General features: G+C 38.5%; 1 protein-coding gene across 4 annotated transcripts in view; it reads left to right on the top strand.

Moving 5' to 3' along the window:
* Positions 1–27,241, top strand: part of ome (omega) — an 81,732-nt gene that overhangs the window by 15,012 nt on the left and 39,479 nt on the right. For 2 of the 4 annotated variants that reach the window (XM_065231658.1, XM_065231657.1), the window contains exon 1: positions 16,913–17,045. The exons of the other annotated variants lie outside the window; for them this stretch is intronic. The gene's annotated coding sequence lies outside the window, so the exon portion shown is untranslated. Of the gene's footprint in view, positions 1–16,912; positions 17,046–27,241 lie in introns of those variants that run through there. 4 annotated transcript variants of the gene reach the window in all.

Below are 27,241 nucleotides of genomic sequence, written 5' to 3'. Positions count from 1 at the left end.
ATTAACGTTTAAATTTAGGTTGCCGAAAACAGTCAATGGGTGCCGAAGCCAACATTTACCCTATATAACATTGAGAATTATTTTCTTTCACATTCGTTGCGTTCATTCGTTTTTTACTCAATCATTTCCCATTCATGTTCATTACTTTACCTTCCGAAAAGCAGAAAACGAATAATATACGCGTTACGGCCAAACTTTCAGGTTTACATAATAGATTCTCAATATTCAACGGTCACTAGTGCCATCAAACAGTACAGTTCGGTGATTGGATGATTACTTAATGACTTAAAACTTTTGGAACATTCGGATGCTTCATGATGTCTTTTTCATGCAAACTGTTGAGCAACAGAATCCGGTAATCCAACAATGAATATGGTTGTTAAACTTTAGTCGAATTGCACAGACTTGTTGGTACAACCCGCCATAATAAGTTTGTCCAAGAAATTAAAGCAAATGAGATAATCTTTTATTGGACATTGGACAGTAATTCTCGGCACTACCGGATTCTATTGCTCAACAGTTCACATGAAAAAGACATCATGAAGGTTCCGAATGTTCTAAAACTTTTAGTCTAGGTAGTGAAAATACCAAAAGATTTTATTATCCTTAATATTTGGTGCAGCGGGCTTGATCAATCCGACAAGAAGGAATCCGTGATGTAGGATTCCTGACTGTAACAATCAATCAAATGGCACCCGAGAACACTCGTGGTTTCGGCGCCATTGACGCACTTCGTAGAGGAAGCAATCAACGATAGCACGAGGTACAATACTTTTTAACCAATTTGCCGAATTCCGGACAGCTTGAAGGAATGGTAAATAGTTTTTAAACTAATACGTTAGTTCAAAGTCAACCAAATTTTACAACTGGAACAGTTCTTACAACCTCCTCTCACCTGGAGTCATCAAGTGAAATTATAGTATATCGCCAAAACTTCAATCGCATGAAATCCATAAAGAAAATTGTAGGTTGCTCCTTTTGCAATAATTTTGGGTACTGAAACTAGTTGGGACAAATGTATTAGAAGTGAAGTAGTATTTTGAAACAATTACAATGTTTTCAGGGAGACCGTGATGTGCATTCGTCGAAAAAGAAGTCAGGAGGTGGAGTTCTTATAGCTATTTCGAAAAAATTGAATGCTGAAACCATCGCAGCTACAAAATTTAGAGAATTTGAACATGTATGGGGGAAAGCGCATATGGCTGGTGAAACACACATATTTGGCGCTGTGTATTTCCCTCCCTCCCCCAACAATGCCCGTAAAGAAACATGTGATTTTTTTTTATGTTGCTGAAGAAATTACAGCTAGTCTTCCGTCTGAAGTAAAAATTCATATTTATGGAGACTTCAACCAACGTACTATTGACTTCATTCCAGACTCTGAAAATGATACTATTTTACTTGCAATCATTGGGGAAAATGAAACACATCAGTTAATTTTTGACGTAGGGCTACGTCTGTGATTTCTATAAGGAGGTACACTTTGTGAAAACCGAAAATGGAATAAATAACAAAATTATGAAAGAATTTGATCGTTAATAATTCAGCTGCCCCTGGACCAATTTCAATGATTTTATCACCAATCGATCAAAAAAATTTCTACGCATCTGTTAAATTTAAGACTTAATCATGTTTCAAAATGTCACTATTGAAAATTGCACCAATGTGTAACTGTTGCTATGATAATTAAAATTATCACCATTCGCCTGCGAAACGGGATTTCCCTAACACAGATTTCAAAGTTGAATACCATCCGGTCTGACCAAACGGTGTTTATTCAATCACCGCGTGGTGAGTGGTGGTTTTCTCCAGTACACAAATAAAGGTTCCCCACAAGCAGCTAGCCTCAACCACTGATCGGATTCAGTTCCAATCACCGTGTGTGGTGGTGTCCGGTCGCCGGCATCAGCAGCAGTGCTTTCGGCGCGTGACGTTAACCATTGTTCTCCAGCACACAACGAAACGCTGCCTGCAAGCAGAGAGCTGCAGCCCACATGAGCATCCATAAAAAGAGGAAGAAGCCGCACCGCTATTGATCGGAATCAGTAGCTCTTCGTGAGTCGCTGTGGGCTATGTATGCCAAGCGCGTCATACTAAAGAGTATGGACAGAGAGAACCCCGCTCAAATTCCTATTCCTACACTGAGGCAAATAGACTTATGAATTTCATAAGGCTCGACTTATGAACAACACATATGAATATCCTAAGCGTGACTTATGAATGATTTTCGGGTAACATGAGGTAGCTCTTATACGCCTTTAACAATTGCATTTTCCCAAGCTTTGAAAGACGAGTGGTCAACACACGGGGCCCGTAATCTCAACGTCCATGGTTCGGTTCCAGTCTGCTCCGATTTATTTTTTCCCACCATTATTTTTCATAAGGCAAATCAACGAAATTCGTACTGATTTCTTGTGGCTGAAATTCATTAGTGTTTCTTATGGAATTCTTATGTTCTTTTGCCTGCGTGTACACAAAACATAAGCTCCTGCTGCAGTTAACAAATACGATTTATTATATAAGACCACGTAGTCCTACGTCACCATTGCGTACAACCCCATAGGGCTGTCCCTTGTAGTTTTTTGATAAAACTGCTTGATTACGTCTTAACCAGATAAATCATATAAAAAATCAGCAAAATTTCTATTTAAATCTGTTATAGACGAATATTCAGGAAGATTTCTGTGTAACCGATTCACTTAATCCATTATGGAAAAACGAAGCGTTTCACACAGCAATCGAATTTTCTTTATTTGTGCATGAATATACAAGACCCTACGATTGTGAGTATGAAGAGGTTTTTAATTATCATTTTGCAAATTACGAAAATATTAAATTTAGATTAAGTAACATAAATTGGCAAACGATTTTTAGGAATGAAGCTAATGTTGCAACTGCTGTTGACGTCTTCTACAAAATTTTATTTGAAATAATAGTTTTTTTTTCCTTTGGTTTGTTTTTTCCGTCGATCTTGTTTTCCGTGCTGAGCACCAATGCTACCGACCTGCCAGGAAGGCAGCTCCCACACCTGGACCCTACCTATCGACCCATCAACTCATGAACCGGGGACCAACGGCTTTACTTCCCATCCGAAGGAAGGCGTGATCAGAGATGTTATGCCTCAGAACATCCCGGCGGCGCCTACTGGGATTGAACCCAGGCCTGCTGGGGTGAGAGGTAATCACGTTTACCACTACACCACCGGCGCCGTTGAAATAATATTTGAAGATGTTCCATTAAAAAGAAGAAAAAGTCAGAGTGGCTCAAAACATCCTGTTTGGTATATCAGACAAATTATGAACCGCTTTTTTAGACAGCAAAAGGCACATAAGGCTTATAAAAAGCAAGGCACCAATGATAATTTGGCAAATTATTTGCGTATTTGCGATGAATTTAATATGACAATTGATATTTCATTTGAGGAGTATAATTCAAAAACCGAACTCTAAATAAAATCTTGTCAAAAAATTCTTCAATTCAATTAAAATTAAAATCAGACAATTTTCCATAAAAATGATTTTTTTTAAACGGTTAGTGATAACGCAGCAGATATATGCAATCTATTTGCTACTTCCTTCCAAGAAATTAACACCTATTTTTCAGAAAATGATCGTGATCGTGATTATTTTGAATTCATCCCAGAATGTATTAGTAATATACTATTCAAGTTAATCAAGTTAATGTGCAAGATATTATGGCAACTTTGAACAATTTGGATACTTCCAAGGGCTCTGGACCAGACGGTATTCCACCAGTATTTATGAAGAGCCTAGCACTGAAACTTACAGCTCCATTATTCTGGTTTTTCAATACACTAGATTCCAGAATCTTCCCAAAAACATGGAAAAGCTCTTTTCTAGCGCCTATATTCAAAAGTGGCATACATAATTACCGAGAAATTGCTATTATTTCCTGTATCCCAAAGCTTTTCAAAGCGATCGTTAAAGAAAAACTATTCAATCAGATCAAAAACAGAATCACTAACATGCTACATTGCTTCTCCAATGGACGATCATCTAATACAAATTTACTTGAATTCGTCAACTATTCTTTGATTGCAATGGACAATGGAAACCATGTAGAAGCACTCTATACCGATTTTAGCAAAGCATTTGATCGTATTGATATACCCATTAGACTGATGCAAAATTTGAAATGTTCGTTCCACAGTGCTCAAACGGTTCCAAATTGGGCCCTGATTTGTCTCCCAAAATTTGAACTTATTTAGTGAGAAACTGACTTGGCACAAACCATTTGAAGTTTATATGGGAATTACTATGGAGAAACCATAATTTCGGTTCATATCAAACTAAAAATTCACCAGCTCACTTAACTTTAAAAAAAGATAGCTGAGCTTGTTGAAAATTTTCTCAGCTACAACGCTGTTCTAGACCACTTTTCGATCAAATGCAAGGAACACAAATTATTAATGATTCAAGTCACTGATGTCTTATGATTATGCACAATCAACTGTTCAGCAGGCAAACATTGGTGTTTATGGCGCGTAGAATAGAGGACAAAAATCATTGCAGAATACAGTGTTGCCCACAATACAGTTTTTTAATCTTGCAATAAGATTATCAATCTCTTAAACAATTAATAACTTTTTAATTTGACGTTTGGCTGAAAAATGTTGTAGCTGATAAAAATTCCCATATGAATAGTTATAGAATTTGTAAAAAGTACAATATGTAAAAAGGCTAGAAGACAATGAACAAAAAGTTTTGTTTTCCCATAGTAATTTCAGGGCTGTTACAACAGGCGCGGATTTCACGAATTTCGCGGATTTCGCGATTTTCGCGGATTTGTCGCGGATTTGTCGCGGATTTGTCGCGGATTTGTACTTTCAGTCGCGAAAATCGCGGAAACATTACAAGATGTCGCGAAAATCGCGAAGGGACTGATGTGCTGTCACAAAAATTGTGGAATTCATTGTAACCTTTCCGTCCCGGATTATTTTGCTGCCATCAATTTTGTTGTTCATTTGGCTCTCAATTTTTTACCGGTTCAAACCAAACACCCTGCAAATAATCGAGAAATGATCTCAATTCCACATTTTCATGGTTTTTTTTATTTTCAATATGAACATAACATTTTTCGTTATCAAATCATACACGAATCGTATATATGCGAGTAATTGACATGTTTATCGGATATTCTAGGTTCTCTAAATCGTCTTGGAGTTCAGTTGATTTGTTCTACTATATCAACCAAGACTGCAATAATGTCTGTAGTATCGAATTATGTCCAAACAGATTCAAAGTGTCTATGTGGATCGTGCCCGACCTATTTTCGTGCATGTCAAATGTTCTAGGATTTCCATATCGATATTTCGATATTATCGCAGTCTTTTTTGTTCTAGTAAAACAAATCATCTGAACTGCAGGACGATTTGGAGAACCTAAATCATCTGGTATACGTGGAAATAAATCATTATCCATATATACACTATGAATCTGTTTAGACATATTTCGATACTACAGACTTTATTCCAGTCGTGGTTGATCTAGTAGAATAAATCATCTGAACTCCAGAATGATTTAGAGATCCTAAAACATCTGCTATACATAGCAATAGTTCATTCATGATCCACATAGACACTGTGCATCTGCCGCGAAATATTTCGATACTAAAGATATTGTCTCAATCTCGGTTGATCTAGTAGATCAAATTATTTGAACTCCAGGACGATTTGAAGAACCTACAACATCTGGATTACTCGGAAATAGATCATGCATGATCCACATAGACACTTTGAATCTGATTGAACATATTTCGATACTACAGACATTATTGCAGCCTTGTTTGATCTAGTAGAACAAATCAACTGATGTCCTCGACAATTTACAAAGTCACATAAACGATTCGGTTATGATTTGACTACGAATAGGTTCATAGTAGATATAAAAAAATAATGAAAATGTCTCACCATTGGACAGACACCAAGGAATATTCGTGTAAATACAGAACACGACGTGAACATTTAGGGTGTCTTATGAATCGCTGGTAATTTCTCAATTATGTGCAGGGTGTTTGGTTTGAATCCATTAAAATTTGAGAAAACTACAGCCAAATTAACTACAACATTTAGAACAGCATAATACGTCAGAAACGTATTAAATAATGTTTCATCAAATCTAGGCCGGTATTATTCAATAGAATCTCATAATATTTTATTATGTTCACTAATTACTCAGAATTTATACTATACATTGTTATTTTTTTTCAAATGTTACAAACGGTTCTATAACATTCCCCAGAATCTCATTCCCCAGAATGCACCATTCCCCAGAAAAGCATTCCCCAGAATGAACCATTCCCCAGAATGAACCATTCCCCAGAAAAATATGACATGTATTAGATTTACTATTTTTGTTTATTATAGTCACTCCTGGAATCTTCTTTCGTGTATAGAAGAAAAACTTCTTAATGGGTCAAGGGGTTTTAGGAGACCTTAATGGATCAATGGGTTTTCCCTTCTTTGAAAATATAAGAAAAGGAAATAATTAATTCTTTGGATAAACGATAAAGAAGGGAATATTACTTTCTTTGAAAATATAACAAAAGGAAATAATTAATTCTTTGGATGTACGATAAAGAAGGGAAAATTCCCTTCTTTAAATATATAAAAGAAAACATCATTAATTCACTAAATATATGATAAAGGAGGGAATATTCCTTTCTTTGAAAATATATGAAAAGAAAATAATTAATTCTTTGGATAAACGATAAAGAAGGGAATATTCCCTTCTTTGAATATATAAAAGAGAAAATAATTAATTCTTTGGATGTATGATAAAGAAGGAAATATTCCCGTCTTTTAATATATAAGGAAAATATATAATCAATAGCTTTTCGCAAGGGATTCGGGGTAATGACCATTTGGAATAATAACGAGTGGAATAATGTTATAAATTTGTAATCGGTAGTTCAACGTTCCATGCACCGATTTTTTAATCCATCACGAGAAATTCTTCAACTCAGATCGAACAATTCTTCGATAAGGTTTAACAGTTTCCGACTGATGGAATTGGATTGCATAATAGACCCTTTGACTTATTAAATGATGAACGAAGTGCTCGAAAACTTGAAGGTTGTCATTTTATAAAGAGCTAAAAATGGTTTGGAATTGATTAATACATAGTTCCATAAAAGTAAACTTAGTGTATTATCAATAGTAAAAAAAAAAGAAAAGTGAAAATTAATAATTTCATCATCTTTTCTGGGGAATGGTACATTCTTGGGAATGTTTTTCTAGGGAATGTTACATTCTGGGGAATGTTTTTCTGGGGAATGGTGCATTCTGGGGAATGGTTTTCTAGGGAATGGTTTTCTGGGGAATGTTATAGAACCGTTACAAACGATACTCCTTTAGCTCAGTCGGTAAAGGCGCAGCTACAAAGCTGGAGGCGACTGAGTTCGTTTCCCGTCCGGACTATTAATTTTTCTGCTTGGTAAATTTCTCTACTTCCTTGGGCATAGGATGGTACAGGCATAGAAAGCTCTCAATTAAAATGTGAAAGTACTTCAAAGAACACTAAGTTGAGAGCAGACAAAAATCTAATATGCTATAAGCAATAAGCTTGAAATGCCATGTAGTAGTATATAAATGGTATTTTTAGGCAATGAAAACAGTTTTTTTTGTCGCGGATTAGTATTTGAAGTCGCGGATTTCTTTTGAGAAATCGCGGATTTCGCGGATCAAATTAAGAAAATCTTGTAACAGCCCTGTAATTTCCATATAAACTTCAAATGGTTTGTGCCAAGTCAGCTTCTTATCAAATGAGTTTAAACTTTCGGAGGCTAATCAGGACCCGATTTGAAACCGTTTGAGCACTGTGGAGCGAAAATTTCAAATTTTTCATCAGTCGAACACTCATGCTTCTTTTCAAATTACAAAAAAAAAAAAGAATTGAACCTAGACTTCTCAAATGGCTTGAGTCATATTTAACTAATCGCCAACAAATAGTTAGATTCAAAGGTGAAAAATCAAACCCTATTACTGTTACTTGTGGAGTCTCCCAAGGTTCGCATCTAGGCCCTCTTTTGTTTATTTTATTTGTAAACGATATCTCCTTTATTCTTAAAAACATAAAAGTTTTAATCTATGCGGATGACATGAAGCTCTTTCTAGAAACAAGAAACAAAGAAGATATACAGACATACCAGAATGAAATAAGGTTATTCTATGTTTGATGTAACAAAAGTCTCCTGCAACTAAATGTTCAAAAATGTAAATCAATAGCTATTAGTAGAATAAGAAACAAACTAGGAAATACAATTGTATTAGGAAACCAGGCAGTAGAAAAGTGTGAACGAGTTAGGGATTTAGGAGTTATAGTTGATTCAAAACTAGCATTAACTGATCATTATAATACAATTATCAACAAAGCAAATAACATGCTTGGCTTTATCAAACGTATGTAACATCCTTACTTCATATACATATCCATACTGCACTATCCATCCATATTGCAGCATAGTTTGGTCACCTTTTCCATTCACGCATGAGGAACGATTAGAATCAGTGCAAAAGCAATTCTTATTATTTGCTCTTCGTAAATTAGGTTGAATAAGATTTCCTCTTCCATCTTATGAAGCACGCTGCATGCTCACCAACATTCAAACCATGGTGGTGGTGATACAGCTTTGTCACTATATAGGCGAGGAGGTCGCGGGGGGGAAAAGTGCGGTTTTAGAGCAAATTATAAACAAACTCGGTCGCTGTTCCATACAAAAATCCACCATGGCTGAATCATGAATTTGACACATTAGAACACCTATATGTAGTCACCTTGATTCAAACATTGAAAGCGCGTCGTGAATTTGCAATGGTTTCGTTTGTGAACGTTATAGTATCGCATCGGATTGAATCAGTAGAACTGTTATCAAAGCTTAATTTTTACATACCTTCTCGGCAACTGCGAACTCGAAATATATTTACTACTATCGCACAAATTATGCCAAATTTGGTCCACTAAATTAAATTATGACTGCTTACAATAAACATAGTGAAACTATTGATTTTATAATGACAAAAACCAGATTAAAGTAGTACTTTAATTCTGTTCATAATTTTAACACATGACTTCCTAAGTAACAATTTAACAGCCGTTTGGCTTTCACTGTGAATTATTGTGGTGTTATAACGGCAATAAGCAATATTTTTAGTTTAAATACAGCATTTAACAGTGCAAAGCATTCTTGATTAGTTGTTCAGCTTTACGCCGTTTTAAAAACCTTTTAAAGTCTGACGAGAAAATCAGAAAGTATCTGGTTTTAAAAATGAATTTAATGCAGCACTCTATCCCTTTTAAAAACTGTTCAGTAAATCAATTGGTATTTGTTTTATTGATGCCACGACAAAATTCTCCATAAATGTGTTTTATCATTATAAAAGCATATATTGATGCGCTTTGGTGTCAATGAAGTGTATCACAAAACCTCCCACTGTTTACAAATAAAACTAAAAAGATGGATCCGCCTAGACAGAGAAAAACCTAATCCAATGGAGCATTCAAACGTAGAGTCAAAAGAAAATGCCAAAGGATAATCGAGTAATAATTCTAACAATTCTGTCGACGCAAGAGAAAAGGAATCCAATTCCAAAACTTTCTGGGAGGGCAGCACTTGAAGCCGTCAAATTAGACGCTTAACATTGCTGGGCATATTGGCAATGGCAGCCTTCTCCACAAATAACGTTGCGATGATGATTCGAATAGCATCAGTGCCAAACTGGGACTGCGGAAAACTTTTGACAGGAAACTCATCCGGAAGAAGGAAAACATTTCGGGAACGATTGAGCTTCCACCTGTTCCACGTTACGTAAACTCACTTCCTGAGTAACTGCTTCCAATAGGTGAATTACCCTTATCAAGGATGTCCAGGCAGCTTTGTCGTCATTAATGCCGTCATAAAACTAAACGGAATAAGATCAAGCAAAATGGCTTTAGATACAAACAATTCAGTTTGCAAATTATCTTCATAAAAGCAGCATTAAAATGTTTTGCATTTGTTAGCGATTTCATGAAAGCAAAACAGCCTTTTCACAAATGGCTTTTGGAAAATTAATGTTTATGCAATCGCCATATTGTTTATATTTCATTTGCTTTTTTACAATCTTCGTTTTTCAAGAAGTTTTTCCTTTAAAATAACTTTATGCTCATCAATTCATCAATGGGCAGTAATAGAAAATACGAAAATCATCAAATTGTCACGGCTGGAAGCAATGGTTAACATAACATATAACTATATTTTGTTTCCTAAATTAAAAATAATTAGTCAAATCAACGTTTTCCGAAGGCGGACTTTTTTTTCGATTTTCCGAACCACATTTCACATTATATTTAATCTGTCACCTAAAAATAGACCACAGTATGAGTTTCAATAATTTTAGTAATTCTTTCACTTTAATGATGAGGAAATTTATGAGGATTTTTGACCGATTCATTTTTGAACAATGAATTTGGCAAGATCGGACGATATTTATGTAGGGGAATATATGTATTCTCGTCAATCTAAGCAGCTTCCACTCTTCTATTAGCATTTTCTCAGTGTCACTCACACATATGACGTGTCTGTTAGTTTACATTCATCTGCTGCTAGCTATTCTATCCATTCCAATCAACAAAACTGTCCAAAACGGTTTGAAAACGTTTTTATGGCGCTTCAAACTTCTCAGGTGAGTGTGACTATTGTCGGCAGCCTCTTTTACTTCGGCAACCTTTCCATTTAAACTGCGTGTTAACCAGCTGTTCTATTATCGGCAACTCGAAATCAGCCGTATTTTGTAGTATGTATATTTCATTTAAAGAAAAATATGGTATAACAGGAATTCACAGCCGTTAAAATGTAATCAGATTGAAGCTGAAAAGGTAAGGAATCGGCTTAATACATTCAGCGAAGAGTTTTGATGGGAAAATACAGTGAAATAAACGTTTCAATTTCGGTTGCCGAAAACAGTCAATGGGTGCCGAAGCCATAATTTACCCTATCCCTTTTTATCTTGATTGATGGTTTATTTTTAGTGCGCTTGGCAAGCGTCAAAGGCAAATGGCACAAGTATTGGTGCTAAATAGATTTTATTGTTCTTTTAATAAGAATTTGACAGATTCTAGTCTTAATGAGGTTTTGGTGGATGTAATAAAGGCAAAGCTATCTTGACCAGGGTTTTATTAATGTTGTTTTATAGAAGCCTTGTAGTACTTCATAAAACGTTAAATGTTACTTGGGTTGTAACTTGTAGAAAATGGTCTACATCTGATTGATGACAATAAATAAATAAATTTTAGTGAGCTCCAGATGGCCATTTGATTGCATGTTACAGTCCGGAATCCTACATCACGGATTCCTTCTCGGATTTTTTATTATGATCGATATTTTGACGAGAATTTAAAGAATTAGGATACAATTTTTCAACATTATTTGTTTGTTTTTCAAGTTTGTGGTTGGCTACCAATTTCACTTTCCATGAGCGGCTAACAGAATGGTCGTTTTCATTATGTCAGATATTTTACGTATGGAATGTGTCCGTCTTCGTTTTGACAGATATGTTAGGTATTTTCGGCAAAGTAAAATGTGAATTCCGTAAATTTGTTGAATTATTTAACTGATTTTGGCAGTTTGAGATTTTTACAATTAGATCAGTAATTACTATTGACGAAATTTGTTAAATTATTGCCAAATTTTGCTAAAACCAGAGCCGAATTTCGGTTTAACGAAACATCAGCAAATGCAATGAACTGTTACGGTAATATATTTCACTAAGGACAGATTTGGATTTTAAGTGTGTATGTGATTTAAATGGGTAGGGGCCAAAAACTGGAGCCATTGCGTATATGAAATTGTGCCACGCATATTTATATAAGATTAAATGCGAATATTGAATAATTATTAGTTTAATTTTATTCTCAGCATAGCTCATAAAATTTAGGAAAACATTTTTTTAAATACTTATTTTGTGTAGGATAATAATGGTCACTACACATTATCTGTTGCATGATGTCTATTTCCGTCGTAATTTTGTTGTTGCTAGATAACTAAAGGTCTTCTGGTCTTCCGTAACGCAAATTAAATCAGTTTAATCTGTTTGAACATAGGAAGAACTAACAGCCCATTCAATTTTAAACTGCTTTGCTACTGGTAGAATTACAATTCAAGAAAAACAAAAAGTTTGTACTGGCCAATTTCATGAAAAATATGATAAAGCAGTAGACTTGAGTTGCATCACATCAACCTTGTTTTTTACTGATTGTGTAGGTTTAAAATTTGGTGAATTTACCGGTAATACTGGACTTTGAAACTAGTCCGGATTCCTTATTATGCTTATAACCTTATTCCTATCCCCAACTCTTTTAGTGTACTATTATTAGGACTCACATGAAATTAGCAAAACTTTACTCGGTACAATTCTAAATCAAATAATGACACTCGAAATACTTCTTCGTATATCTTGCAGCTTCGGGAAGATATCTATCCTATCGAAAATCATTCCAAATTTGTTTTTCCCAGGTCCCGTAAGCTTATTCCTAAAAATATCATTCGATTCCAATTGTTCTTTCTTCGCTGCACATTTTGACACCTGAAACCATCGAACGCTTCTCAGATTATCAAACGTTACGCTATTATACCATCTCATCCTACGAGAAATCAGAAACCGACCGGTCGGTCCCGGTCAGCCGTCAAACGTGGTGCGGCGTGAAGGAGCAACAAGTTGGTGTTGATGTTGTATGCTCTGTGTTTAGGTATTTAATGCTACCACGTTTTCCAAATATTCGTTAGCATTAATCGGAGAGGACGACGCTCGCTCTTTCTCTGCGGCGAACAGTTTCAGTTTTACACCACAGGCACCGTCAGTGAGAAGACTTCGTGAGAGGGCTGATGCTCAGTGTTGCCACATTTTTTTCCAATGGCAATCTGCATTTTCATCATAAAAAATCTTTTTAATCTGTATCTGGCTGACACAAATCTGTAAAATTTCTTTATTACGATCTTAGTGTGGGTATTCGTAAAGCTCATTTGAGTTCATTCAAAGTTCAGAAAGAGTATGTTCAATGTTCAATGTTTGAAAAAGGAGTTAAGTTTGCTTTCGAAAAATTTAATATATTTAAAAGATTTTGAATCTTAGAATCTTGATGTTTTCTTTTTGTGATTTGTCTCTTTTCCATAAGTCAAAATACAAAAAATCTCCGGGATGAACAATCAAGAATCACATGTCCCTAGAATTTCAATGTCTTATATCCTAGGTTACGAAAAATTTTATCTGGTTATTTGGTTTTTTTTCAACTCCGTAATACCACAGACATACAGACATAAGACATTGGATATTTCTCACTGCAAAACATCGTCGCTAAAACATTATCGCCATCTGTTGAGTACAGGGTGGTGGGTAGTACGCTGAACAGATCGTGGTAGCGTGTAAACGTCAACCACAAGGGAATTGAAAATGCGCGCCACAGGTGGCGGTACTACCAACTACGATACTTTTAAATTTACCGTTAAATGCTTGTTCGATGAAAAACTTGTGAGTATTATGTCTGTTTGTCTGTGGTAATACCATGGATTAACACTAACACAAGAAGGTTCCGAAGAAACATGCCCAATTTTTTTGGCTCAGGAAGTACCAAACCTTCGGTCCCAAGCTAATTGAATCACCCCTCGAAACGCAGGAAAATCCACGATCCCCTCATTAAATTCTGTCAAATGCTGGGTACTGTGGAGTCGTTCGATTTTATTTTGCTAGCCAATGGAAAACTGCTTGAAAATTTTCTTAAGTTTAGAACTGTTTTGCTCGTTCTCAGTTGATTCCCACCAAAAGCTCTGAGCCAGAAGGACAGCTGTAAACAGCCCCACGACTCTGTCAAAGTTTGCTTACATACATATTTCGTCAAAGTATGTTTTACTGCAATTGAAAACTCAGCTGAGTCATAAAAACTATGCTGGTTTTTATACTTTCATCACTAAGCCTGCTGGTTTTTGTCTTTAAGCTTAGATTTAAGAATGAGTCATGAAAAAGTATGGAGAATTTTCATGAGATTACAATGATTGACGATGGATAGGAACAGTAACCAGATCACAGGGGCAGATCAGTTGAGGTGCATTTATTATAACAAAAAAAAAATTAAATGCATTTTCTCACTGCATTTTTTGCTGTGTGTTGTTATAAGTGACATCTCCCACCAAAACATGCATGTATACATGAAGCATTTTGTCCTGTTTTGTTGTTCGCTTCGGTTTCGCTCAAATCCACACTCCTGGCTTGAGAAAATTATTCCAGAAGCTCCTCGACCCAGAATCCGAAAAAAAAACCATCGAATTTTCCGGTGGCAGCATTAGAAATCTCCACCGGAATCGTGCAGAGCCTCCTCCACTGAAAATGCGAGAAAACTCCGTTGAAGCTCACTGGAACCCCCTTTGGCAGCACCGAAATCTCTCGGAACCCTCTTCGCCGTGAGCATATGAAAGCTCAATCGAAACTCCCCTCGAAAATTCAGATGCTGCCAACGATTTTCGACGAAGTTTCCACGCATTATCGGTGAAAGAGGTTCTGCACTATACCAGTGAAGAGATTGGATGCTGCAGACGAAAGTTGGACGAGGATCTGCGTGATTTCGGTGATTTTGGAAGCTGCCAGCGGGAGTTTCTGAAAGTTCAAACGGATTTTTCTTGCCTTCTAGGTGGAGGAAGTTCTGCATGATTTCGAAGACTGCTAACGAAGGTTCTAGGGACTTTGTCTTGTCCTGATAAATGGTTCCAATAGGATTACGTTTGACTACATACATTACATTGGGGCTACATTGAGTCTGTTGAAGTTGACAAATAAATAAATTACAATTACATAAAGTATGGCCATTATAAGATGTGAAATTTCGATATCCAGCGGAGGTTTAAGGAAATTTTAACAGAGTTTTCACGCGTTCTCTGATTCTGCCAGCGGATGTTCCAGATTCGTCCAGATTTCTTGCATTCACGGTGGTGATTTTCGGTGCTGCCAACGGAAGTTTCAGGAAATCTGTACGGTATTTTCTCGGTTTTTTTTTTAGGTGAAGGAGCTTCCGTGTGATTCCGGTGGAGATTTCCGATGCTGCCAACGGAGGTTCTATGGGATTTCGACGGAGTTGTCTCGCATGCTCGGCAGAGCAGCTTTTACGTGATTTTGATATTAGCAGTGGAAATTCCGGAGGGAGCTTCTGCACGATTTCGTTGGAGACTTTCTTTGCTGCCGGAGAAGGTTGCAGGAAGATTTTCGTGAATTATAGGTTTAAATTTTCGTATGTATAGGTGTCACCGGAATTGCACATGCTTTGTTTTGATGTTCACATCCCACTGAATGGTTGATGCAAACAATGGAAATTAAATACATTTGATTTAAATTAAATGCATATTCAATGGACATTCTAACAGTGAGACTCCCCTAGACAGTAACTGCATTTGTTGCTTCTGAATGTTTGGCTCCCATTTGACAGTTCACTCTGGCTCCCAAGTGACAAGCATATTGAGTGAGTTCCCAGTTCTCAGGTCAAATGTATAAGGCCAATCAAAACAAATACATATTCTAGTACGATAATGGCGTACGCTTGGGATTAATGGGCTAGTCAGGTAATGATCCAATTTGAAATCGGTAGTTTCGTATTGATTTTTGGTAATACTTCATTAAATTGTATTGTTCGTTTTTTCATTTTATCCAATTCTTCTAATCAAGCCATATTTCAACTTTATCTAATTATTAGTCAGATTGAAAGGATTTTGAATTTGCTTTTTGTTCTCCGAACCGATATACCTAAGTGTACTCAGTATTTTTTGTCAGTAAATATATGTAAAACACTTTGGGATAGTTCCATCTGCATTTCTCTTTGTGCAATCATTCTACAGATATTGTTGTATTTTGCCACAAAGTAAAACTTTTATTTGGATGTTTAGTCGAATTGCATAAATATTTTATTTAGTGAAAAATGCGATTTTTGGTGCTCGCACCTGCTCAAATGCAAGACACGATTATTTATCGGAATGAATAAATATAATAATCAATTAAAAGTGCATTCTACTAATTTGACAAATCTGTCAAACCTGTACATTTTTCAAAAACTGTATATACAGATATCTGTATCAAAATATTGTAAAAAATGTGTACGATTACAGATAAATCTGTATACGTGGCATCACTGCTGATGCTCACGTCGAGGTAGCTTTGGGGAGAGCTGAATCTCAGTACAGTCAAGATTCCAACTAGGCGGTTGGTTGGTATCGAATAGAGGATATTACTTGTCCACATCGAGGAGTGTGGATGTTTCTTTTTTTTCTAAAATGAGTATTTATACTACTTAATGCTACCCGAAATCTTAACCGGGTTTCTATTGCCATGGCACCAATACGTTGGAGAAAGAAGAAATCGTATTTTCTTCTACTCATAGTCAGTGAGTTAATTTTTGAAACTATTTTTTGAGGTAACAAACTTGTTATGGTACCTTACGGTATCACCAACTTGTTTCGTGTACAAAAATCAGAATACATGATTGATTTGTCAATTTGATCCGCTCACCGATGATGAGAATTTCCAAGTTCCAAGACTTTCAGAAGGAATCTTGATCTTCATTACGGATGTCAAGCTTCCCTTTCCGATTGGACCGGGACTGCCATGTATTGGTGGAATCCTCAGCAGGCTACGATCGATTTATCAAGTATATCTTAAGTCCAAGGTTGTCTTAAAACTATGAGATCTATGTAGTATCAAAAACAATCTAAATTCGGAATTATCTTATTATGTTTTGCATATTTTTCCCTGTAACGAATTCCTTCTATATACTGCTCGAATTTCGAAGGCCTCGATTGTAATCGGGAGAAGTTCAATCAACAACCAACAGGCAGCAATACCACACGCTCAGTCCAGCAGCATACTCCAGTATCGGTCTGCCTGTCGTCGCGAACGGTCATAAATATTGTTTGGGCGCTCGTGTGCGTTGCTTTTGTATACCTGGCAGTGTGATCGTGTCCGGTGTATGTGTTTGCGCCACTGGTGGTTTTTATTTTGCTGCACAAAACGTCGAAAGGTGCTTTAAATTCGATATCTCGCCAGATTTTTATGTAATAATAGGTTGAAAGTTTGGTCAGAAAGCACATTAAAAATGTGGAGCTTTATCCGATCACTCACTTACTACTGCTACCGACTGTTGTTGCTACAATGATTGTTCCGCTGAAATGTAATGCTGATGTGATGGAATTGAATAGTTTCGAGTGAAAATCCGTTGGAATGCTGGGATCGTGATTCCCGAGCAATAATTTACGGTGCTGATCGTAAAACGTGCCTAGGCTTGGTGGTTTAACTAAGGTAGAATGGTTGTATGGGAGAGGTTGCGTTTAGAATTCAAAGCCAGGGTTGAGTCAGTACGGTGGTGTGTTCAGAAGAATAGATCTGTCTGTGATCGTGCGCTGTAGCACTGGTATTGTTTGGGTGCTGCTGAAGAGGTCACCCCTCGTCCTCTCCACTTGTGGCTACATGTGTCGGCATCAATAGAGATACCTGTTTGCATATTTGCATGCGCGTGTGATAATCGGCATAATTACCTATTCTGCAGCCGTCGTTGTTGTGGTCTGACTGATGGTCATATGTCCATTCAGCACAGATGAAAAAATTGTTGCAAAATAACTGATTGTGTAGGCAGCTTTGCGTTCCGAATGAGAATTATTACCGAAATGACTGTAGTGCAGATGAAGGTGGATTGATGGTTTCGGACGTTCTATTTAAGCTCAAGTTTTCAGATCATACCGTGGTTGGAATTTCGGTTAATTTAACGTTCTAAAAGATTGTTTCCTTGGTTTCCTTAGTCCCATCAATCTGAACACAAATCATTCAAATCAAAGTGGATATCCCCCTGACATCCTTATTCCAATGAAAGCAACGATAATGAAAAATCTCTTCTTCAATCAACCCCACTCCATCCGTCATTAGACAGTCTTTTCAAACGTTTGTCAACAGTCATGCCCTAGAGGGAGTCTTCTCTTCTGAAAAAAAAAATCTGCCGTAAATCCACTACCTTTCCATCTCATCCTCCACCAGCAATGCAGCACCCATCAGCGCATCAGCATTTGAAAAAAAAAAACCGGTTTCGCTGCAACTCCCGCCAGGGAATGGAGCTTTATATTTTCAATAATTTTTACATAATAGTCACAGCCGTTGTCACCAACGATGGCAGGTTGTTGCAAGACGACGCAAGCACGAAGAAACATTGTATGCAGCATCATCCTTGGTTGACGAGGGAGAGACTTTTATCAGCTCCATAACCTCCCTCTTAAATTAAAATGGGTGATTGCTTTCGGAGGGAATCTCAGAGGACGGTAAACATATGCGGGACCGTAATGGCAACAAGTGCACACTTTGTGTTACTCTTTCTCTAGTGCTACTAGCCGGGATAGATGGGGTAGTTGTAGTAAACAAACGATTAATAATGCATGGCTAATTTTCAGTGCCGAGGAAAAATGTAATGCATCTTAAAGTTTTTCGGTGCCATAAAGCCAGAGAGCAGGTTTGGGAATGCTTTGTTGCAGGCTGGACCTGGAAATGAGAATTTTAATTGGTTTTTCCGATAGAACTCCAATTTTTTTTATGTGTGAATACCCATGTTAAATTTGTTTAATGTTGTTCAATCTTCAACCTAGTTCAGTCAGGAAAGCCTTGATGATTGGAGGGATTGTAGAATAACATCGTCGCGAAATGGTAAAAGCATTTATTTTTCGGGATATGCTCTCAAAACCTTGGAGAATCGTTAAACTAGGTGCTTTTCGGATTCGGATGATAAGCTATACAGGTTTTTTTTTTTGTTGGAGGAGCGTATCGAGGGCAAGCCAAAAATGGTTAATGCTCGTAAGCTCCTTTTAATAGCTTCCCTAAGAAGCTTTTAAAAGAAGCTTACGGGTACGCTCAATTCTGTTTGTACGCGATTTTCATTTAATTGTTTTTGCTCTCCTGCATTCTTTGCATTAAATTTGGTTGCAATTTTAGATCACACGATAGAAAATAGCGGCGGAAAAAATAGCGTAACACAGAATAGAGCGTATTTAACTTTTTTTTTCGCTTGCCCGTCGCTACGCTTCTCTAAATATAGAACAGAAACACGAGTTAGCGGCGCCGGTGGTGTAGTGGTAAGCGTGATTAACTCTCATTCCAGCAGGCCTGGGTTCAATCCCAGTCAGCGCCGCCGGGATGTTCTGAGGCATAACATCTCTGATCACGCCTTCCTTCGGATGGGAAGTAAAGCCGTTGGTCCCCGGTTCATGAGTTGATGGGTCGATAGGTAGGGTCCAGGTGTGGGAGCTGCCGCCCTGGCGTCGGTAGCATTGGTGCTTAGCACGGAAAACAAGATCGACGGTAAACAAATCAAGAAAAAAAAGAAACACTAGTAGATACTGGGTTTGATTGGCTGAGCGTTTTTCAATGGTTCAGGGAGCACACCGAAAAAGCACAGCGGCTTATAACTACTGTGCTCATTAATGATGTAAGGATTTTCTTCTTTGGCTCTATTACCTCCTTGCTGGGACTTTACGCCAGCCGTCAACTCAATTTAGAGCTTTCTAAGCCTGTACCATTTTTGCATTAGTATACTTGTGTTACAAGTACAATCTCTATGCCCAGGGAAGTCGAGAAACTTTTCAACCCGAAAAATTCCTAGAGAGGACCGGGAATCGGGTGATTTTCTCTAGTAATTTACTTGTGTAATTCACTAGATAGGTGCTCCTGTCACTACAGTAGCTTTCCAGACTTTTTAGTTAGAATCAGGCATGGAAAATCATTTACATTCATTTACATTCATTGGCCTCTATTTTTTTTTTAATCAACAGCATTCCGCAAAATGATTTATAGAGCTTTTGTAGGTTTTGTTATTAGCTACAACTTTGAAGGATCTCCAGTACTTGTTTAAAAAAGAAAGAATTTGAAAAATATTCATTGTTGTAAGAAATATTGAGAATATACCTCAAAAAACTATCTTTATGTTTACTAGGTATTACTTACTTAACGATCATGCGCACCTCCTGGGGTGCAAAGGGCCTTTGTGAAAGATTTCCATCCTGGGCGATTACTAGCTTTGGCCTTCACCTGTGCCCAAGTCAAATTCAAATGCCGCCACGAGCCTCTGGGTCTGCCTCTGCTGCGATGTCCTGCTGGATTCCAGTCCAGTGCTTGCTTGCAGATTTCGTTTCCGCCCCGTCGTAGTGTGTGGCCGACCCATCTCCACTTCCGTACACGAATTTCTGTCTCTATCGGCTTCTGATGGCACAAACGATGAAGCTCGGAATTTGAGATCCAATTGTGGGGCCACCAGGCACGAATTATGTACCGCAGGCATCGGTTGATAAACACCTGCAGCTTCTGAGTGTTCTCCGCTGATACACACCATGCTTCACTGGCGTATAACAGCACAGACTTCACGTTCGAGTTAAAATTTCGGATTTTGATGCGTCGACTGATCTGATTCGCTCTCCATACATTTCGCAAACTGGCAAAAGCAGCCATCGCCTTCTTAATGCGTGCATCTATGTCGCTCTTGGTGCTGCCGTCCGACGCTATCTGGCTGCCAAGATATTGGAAGCTTTCGACTTTCTCCACTCCAGCTACCGTGAAATTGGAACGGTTTTCCGTGTTGACATGCAACGATTTGGTCTCGTTGACGTTAATGGTTAGACCTGCTTCAGAGGAGCGTTCCACAAGGTCGTCGAACTTACTCTGCATGTCAGAGCGCCATTGTGCTAATAACGCAACATCATCAGCCAAATCGAAGTCGTTGAGATGCTCCATGGTAATAGGCTGCCACAGCAACCCACGGTTTGGTACACGGTCAACGGCTCAAACCATGATCTCGTCGATTACGAAGAGGAACAGAGGAACGGTGATAATATACATACTTGTCTCACACCCGCGATTACTCGAATCGGGTCAGACAAAGCTCCGTTGTGCAACACGCTGCATGAGAAAGCCTCGTACTGCGCTTCGATGAGGTTGACGATCTTATCAGGGACTCCCTTGCGTCTCAGAGCGCCCCACAAGTTTTCGTGGTTTAGTCGGTCGAATGCTTTTTCGTAGTCAATGAATACCAAGTGGTCCACACAGGATCTTCCAGCACGAAATCCTGTGCGCTGTCTTCGGAGAGTCGCGTTAACCTTCCCCTGTATCCTATTGAGGATAACTTAACACAGAACTTTGAGAACAATACACAGTAACATGATGTCTCGCCAGTTGTCGCATACAGTTGGATCATAGAGGTAACTCTAAGACTAGAAGGTCCCGAAGAAACGTGCTCAACTTTTTGGCTCAGCTCTGGTACTATCTTCGGTCCCAAGCTAATCGATTCACCCCTCGAAATATAGGAAAATCCACTAACCCCTCATTTTATCTGTCAAACTTTTATAGCGAATCAAAACAAACATTGTGTAGTACTAGAATTTCGACTAGAATGGAGTACGTTAATCGTTTGCTGGGGACCAATAGGCTAGTCAAGTAGTGAGCCAATTTAAAATCGATAGTTTCGTATTGATCGTTGGTTGACTTTTAGTAAGGACGCCCTGCATCCAGTCGGCCGGAGAAGTCGCGGTGTCCCAGATATTGATTTGAGCATCTCTGCTGATATGCGATCGAACCCCGGGGCTTTGTTGGACTTCATACTTCGGATGGCTGATTCTATCTCCTGCAATTTATTTATTTATTTCTTTATTTATTTATTTATTTATATGACTGAACATCAACAGGCGTTATTTGCCCCAATGATATAACTTAAACTAAACATGAAAAGTACTAAAACAAAACATCAATAAGTACATAGATAGTCATCTAGTAAAAAAAAAGGAACATTACTAAACAAACTAAACTGATGTATGTATGTATGTATGTAAAGGATACCACTCATTGTTGCAAGGCACAGCCATTAGACAGTGGATCATCCTCCAAGTATGACTTGATCAAGTACGATACCTGGTTGTATTCAATTTACCATTGTAAGAAGGGCCAAAAACGGAGGGGTGGACCCGTAAGCAGATACACTTACGCGCAATCCGCGGGATCAGGAGAATCGCCTTCCAATGATAAAATCCTACAACCCGATGTAGAACAAGCCATCATACGAGGGAACGTCCCAATGAGTGGGGAGAAGAGCCCGCCGTCAATTCACGAAATGTTAATGACAGGGAGTTGGCAATTCCACTCTCCCCATCCAAATCGCTTCAATCCGGTGCCCTGGTGGTCCCATCCCTCCCCTTTGCATTTAATGTGTGTATATATATATATATTTATATCGGCATTACCCGTTAGATTTTGTCAACACAATTTTGCCTTCTTAGCTTTTCAAAATCTTTAATAAATGCAAAACTTATCATCTGACCTATTCCGCGAGTCGTGCGAATCTCCACCACCAATGAGTCAACAAAGTCACGAACTAGTGAGGTGACTCTCCGTGCAATCAAATGAAGAGTCACCTCACACGAGGCGACCACCGTCACCCTACTAGCGACAGAGAGCCATACTACTCGCAGAACAGGCCTGCAGGTGACGTTTAAAGCTCCACAATTTTACTGAAAATCTAAGAAAATTATTAAATAGAATTTAATAATATAACTGCAGAGCTCAAGCAGTTTAAATATACTGAGAACGTGTTGCCAAAATCGAACGGATACTTTATATGTTTATTAATTTATCTTACCTTGATGGACCAACTACTTACCTGTCCTTAATGGCCATAAGCTCCAATCGGTATTTCCCGGTAAATCCGATCATGATCCTTTAACTAAACAAACTAAACTGATATACAAAAACGAACTAAACCTCCGGCGAAGCAGCTGGCGAGTCAGGTCAAAATCAAACAGTGCGGAGACCCTATTGAAGAGTCTTTGTAAACCACCGATTGCACCAAACATGCTATAATTAGTTCGCTGTATGGGCAGGCGCAGCATTTAATTATTCCGTAGGGCTCGGGGTTGAACATTGATGTCAATTTGCTCAAGGAGGACAGGGCAATCGGTGCGTCCTTGCAAAATATCCGCAATTAGCAATCCCCTTGCTGCATCTCTTCGGACCGACAGGCGCTCCAGATGGATACGTAGCGCATATCTCACGAACCGTCGCTGAACAGACTCAACTCTTTCGACACCGTTGTTGTAGTGAGGAGTCCAGACAACCGAGCAGTATTCTAATATGGAGTGAGACAAGGAGCAGTACAACGATATCCGTGAAGTCTTTGGCAATCCTGAAGATAAACCCTAGAATTCTGGAAGCTTTGTCGACGGCGTGCGAGATATGCTGCTTGAAAGAGTGTTTTGTATCCAGAATCACGCCTAGATCCTTAATTTGGCTGACGCGCTAAATTTCAGTGCCTAACAAAACATACTTGAACATAATAGTCTCTTTCTTGCGCGAAAAAGAGATAACCGAGCATTTGGACGGGTTAACCTCCATACGATTCAGAATACACCAATGCAATGATGTAGCTTCAGTGTTGACGCGAGTAACGCGCCTCACCCTTGGCGGATCATGCCGAGATGTTGATGGTTGGTTGACCGTTGAAACTTCGAGAAGTTGTTCAAAGTGCTCAAACCAACGTTTCAACTGGTCAGTGGGGTCGGTGAGCAACTGTCTAGTCGCGTCTTTCATAGGCATCCTTTGGTTCATCTTTGCCCTGCTCAGGCGTTCTGAAACATCATAGAGTAGACGGATATCGCCAGTTGCTGTGGTTTTCTCCCTTTCATCAGCCAGGGAGTCCACCCACGCTCGCTTGTCCCGTACTTCCCTCTCTAGAGCCGAATACCGCTGGCGGGCTTCGTTCTTGGCTTCTCGGGTCCTTGCTCGCTCTATCGCGGCTTTTGCTTCTCTCCGCTCCTCGATCTTCCTGCAGGTATCATCGGTGATCCACTGCTTCCTCTGAGTGCGCAGCTCACCCAGATTGTTCTCGCTTGTTTCAATAAAGGCATTCTTGATGCTCGTCCACTGTTCTTCTACGCTGCCACCTTCCGGAATATTAGCTGCGCGAGCCTCGAGTTCTTCGACGAACGGTCTCTTCACTGCTGGGTCTTCCAGTCGGCGTGTGTTGAATCGCCGCCCGAGTCTCTCGTTCCGTCGTTGAACCCGCGCAATGCGTAGGCGGATCTCACCGACCAGGAGATGATGGTCAGACGCGATGTCAGCGCTGCGTTTGTTCCGAACATCAAGAAGGCTCCGTCTCCATTTTCAGCTGATGCAGATGTGGTCGATTTGGTTCTCTGTATATCCATCACGGGAGACCCATGTGACTTTATTCACTGGGCGATGGGGGAAGAGCGAACCCCCGATCACCATGTCGTTGTTGCCACAAAACTCGTTCTTGTTCTCGCTCATATCTCCGAGACCATGGCGTCCCATAGTCCGAGTTGTCGGAGCCGATCTTCGCATTGAAGTCGCCTGTGTAGATCTTGATATCATCTCTTGAAGTCTTATCCACGACAGCATTCAGTTGATTGTAAAAGTTCTCTTTGTCCTGCAATTCGGCAGCATCGGTTGGCGCATAACATTGGATTATGGTAAGATTTCGGACCCGTGTTCTGAATCTGGCAACGATTTTTCTCTCATTGATAGGTTCCCACTTGATGAGTGCAGCCTGTGCTTGAGCGTTAAGCAGAAAGCCAACTCCACGATGTCGCGGAGCCTTTTTCACCTCGCATACCAGAATACAAAAGTACCTGTCACGAAGGCAGCTTGTGTTCTCCAATGTTCGGCCAGCGGACTTCACTAAGTCCCAGGATTTCTAGCTTCATACGGCGGGCCTCACTGGCGAGTTGTGCCAGTTTACCCTGTTGGGCTAGCGTCAGTACATTCCATGTTCCAATTCTTGTCCGTTGTTTAGCGCTAAAAGTCGTTGCCATACAATCAGTTCGTAATCTTTCACTATAGGTTTCTGTAACAATTTGAAGGTTTCGGAGACAGTAGGTGGTCGGCCTAAGGTCTCCTATCCGCCGTGATGGGACTGACATCTTGGGAATTACTAAGTATTACGGTAATTAAAAATATTTTTTAGGAAAAATATATATTCTGTATTGAAAAACTTTTTTTCATGGTTTTCATGGTTTGTAGATAGAGGCTGCAATATATTTTATATTGGTCCCTTAAAATTCAAAATCAGCGATGTTTTTTTTCGTGTTTGGTTTTTTTTTAAAAGTTATCAAGCTTATGGTTTTCACTCAATACTAAATAGTATGTGACTAGACTACCATGCGTCGATTTATAGCGGCTGTAACATGGCTGCATATCTGTGATTAATTGAAGGATTATCAATTTTTGAGCTGTACCGATTTTATGCTATACCGATTTAACGCGTATTTTTATTTCTGAAATGTGTTGAAAATCGAAGCACAACATGATTCGATTATTACAATTATCAAAATCAATATAAATCAAGAAAAAAAATCGTTAAATTAAAATTGAAAGCACGAGCCGGCCCCTTAATGACCATGAGCTGAAGAGATTCAAGAATTGACGCATCACGACAACAAATTTGAAAAACTTTTATTTGACATTCTGAATTATACGAATTTAGGCATCACAATATGAGTTTCATTCGAATCAATGCGATGAAGAGACTGCTAGCTTTCTTTTCTGTTGAAGTCGAGCAACTTCGCAGCATTCTAGCTGCTCAGTCGGCGTCTACAAACAAATTTTTCAATGGTTTGTCTCTCTACATACCATCGCTTCATTCTTTCTTTCAAGATCGACTTTGATAGTTTCGTCTTTCATGAAATACATCAACCGAGGTTTCATGGCGTATTTGACGGAAAATGAAAATATATGTTTAAAGCAATTCTCACGTGAAAACCCTTGAAGATTACACGTAATATGTTTATATTTATCAAAAAAAAAAAAAAAAAAAAAGTAACGAAAATGGGATATAGCAAATATTGAACAAATTGACAGAGCAGGTGACAGTGTCGATGAAAGGGATTGAAAGCCATAATGAGACTTCGTTTCAACTCGAAAATCGACGTTACCTGCATTGAAACGGGTGTGCAACGCAACGAAGAGAAAATCTAAAGCCAGGCTGTCGCTCTAAGGGAGCTTCTTTTCATTTTCGTTTCGTGATGATAGTCTAGCTAAGCTAGGCATTGTATGGAAAAAATAAAACTCTAGTCCATTTTAGAGCCTCGAAAATGTAGCGCCCTGATACGGATCATTCGTGACCGTTTCAAGAGGTAGAGCTGTAGTTTTCTTAGAAAAAAAGTGCTCTTAGAAAGTATGTGGATTTTTAATGAGAACTGGATCTTGGATGGTCACGAGCTGGCCTCCTTAAAGATCCAGAACCACCGTGAAAGTGGCTTCTAGTGGTTGAAGAAGTCGCATCAAGAAGTTGAACTTGAATCGCTGTGATTTACTCGAAATCAATAGGAATCGAGGTAAATATGTGTGCTTAGGATTGTGAAACTGATCAGAACATTGGGTGACCACGAACTGGTTTTCCGAAGGATTCGGAACATCTGTCGAAGTGTGAACATTACCTCTAGCATTTGCAAGAAATAATGCGATCCAGAAATTTGATTGTACGTTTGAAATGCTTCAAAAAGGGTACACAATGTAATTTGTATCTTTACTGGTTTACGAGATACTTAAAAATGAAAATTTTGTGTTTATTAAAAAGGGGGCACTCCCCAGAGACCGATTGGCACAATTTTTTTAGTTTTGGTTTAAAATAGGTAGACCCACCAATTTTGGTCCAAATCGGAGAGGGTCAATGCATTTGCTCGGTCACTTGAGATGGAATATCCCATATATACCTGTTTTTCTTATCAATTAACCTTAAATATTTATAAACTTTTAGTTGTTATTATTAATATTAAAAACAAATCTCTTATAGTAGATCATTGAATTGCATATTTACAAACCGACATATTGATGCTCGGTTTCCCCATAATTTTTTGGCAATAGTTGCAACTAAACGATCGCTATAGAAAAACAAACAAACCGTTAAGCTGGGTTTAGGTAGGGCAAGTCAATTGATCAAGTTAGTTGAATTCAACTGACTTGAACGCGAATTGAACGTGTAAACCGTGCCATTCAACTGACTTGATCAACTCACTTGAATTGAAAAAAGTTGAACCAGGCTCAACTTTTCAAGCCAATTGAATTCAACTGAGTTGATCATTTGACTTACCTAGTCTAAACCCAGCTTTAGACGCGAGTCTCAGTTAGCTAGACTACATACACTAATTTTACACTTATTTGCAAAAAAATATTTGATTTCATGTA

Source organism: Ochlerotatus camptorhynchus, unplaced genomic scaffold (assembly GCF_037179485.1).
Source record: "Ochlerotatus camptorhynchus isolate MF236.1 unplaced genomic scaffold, CSIRO-AGI_Acam_v1.1 ptg000358l, whole genome shotgun sequence".
Taxonomy (NCBI): Eukaryota; Metazoa; Arthropoda; class Insecta; order Diptera; family Culicidae; genus Ochlerotatus; species Ochlerotatus camptorhynchus.
This window is presented reverse-complemented; position numbering and strand designations above follow the sequence as displayed.